Genomic DNA, 1,232 nt, shown 5'->3' with positions numbered 1-1,232 from the left:
GGGGTAGGGGATTTTTTAAAAACTCATTGGTAACAAGAAGTGAATGGTCTAACAGTCACTCAAGACCCAGGGAACAGATCACCCAGGTTTTGTCAGTTTCAGTTGGTGAACTCTGAAAGCTTTGCTTGAACATGTATTGTTAGTGTGGGGTTGTTGCATTTTTGCTGGGGGGGTTTTCCCGTTAAATTTCTGTTTTGTGATTTTTTTTAAAAAAGGTGTTCCTCTTCTTTCTTTAAACTTTAAATCCAGCGACATTCATGGTTGATTATATCAATAACTTTAAAATCGCTCGACAAAACGGTACGGGAAAATTATACGGGAAAACCCCCCAAAACAAAACAACTAAGCATTCAAATCAAGTCAGTTTTTTTAAAAATCTGATGGAACCCTCAAAACGACTTGCTGTTCCTTCCTTTTGTCAACAACGATCAAACCAGGCGTGGCCCTGATTATAATTATTAAAAAAGCCAACGCTTTATAGTTATAGTTTCACCCCCTAGACTGTTCACTGTCATGGCCGCCGCTCTTTACTCTCTACACATAAACTTTGCAACGAAGCGTGCGCATAATGAGCAGCATCATTACGCTTTTAAATTGAAGAGTAAAAAAACACAATTCTTGCTCTAGCCAAGTCAGCGTGAGCGACATCTTTTAGTTTAGTTTTAGTAGAGGTTTTACGGCGCTCGCAACTGCAAAAGGTCATATGAGCGCTAGCGACACTTTTCCCTCTTGCTTTTCATTTGGCTCAAATTGAACCAAAACGTACCCCCCATAATATTGTAATCCGGATATAGCATACGTCAGAGTGTGCGATCTAGGGTATTGCATTGTAGTATAAATCTATGGTTTTTACCACTGAAAATGAAAAGATCAACCATAAAAAGAATCATTGAGTGGACATTAAAAAGAGATACAAAAGGACAAAGAAATTGTTTCGTTTGAAGCGTACAAAGCAAACCGAACACGACAACACAACATGATGGTAACCATGACAACCGATGGCGAGTAAATAAATTTGCATCTCGTCTTAAATCTCTCATTGTCTGCGTGTCTGTCTGTTTGTCTGTGAATGTGTGTGTGTGTGTGTGTGTATGTGTGTATGTCTGTGTTGTTGTGTGTATGTGTGTATGTCTGTCTGTGTGTCTGTCTGTCTGTCTTTGTCTCACTCACTCTCTATTATTTCTCTCTCTTTCTTCCTACCCCTCCTTGCTCTCTCTCTCTCTCTCTCTCTC

The sequence above is a fragment of the Aplysia californica genome, unplaced genomic scaffold (assembly GCF_000002075.1).
Source record: "Aplysia californica isolate F4 #8 unplaced genomic scaffold, AplCal3.0 scaffold01011, whole genome shotgun sequence".
Lineage (NCBI taxonomy): Eukaryota > Metazoa > Mollusca > Gastropoda > Aplysiida > Aplysiidae > Aplysia > Aplysia californica.
This window is presented reverse-complemented; position numbering follows the sequence as displayed.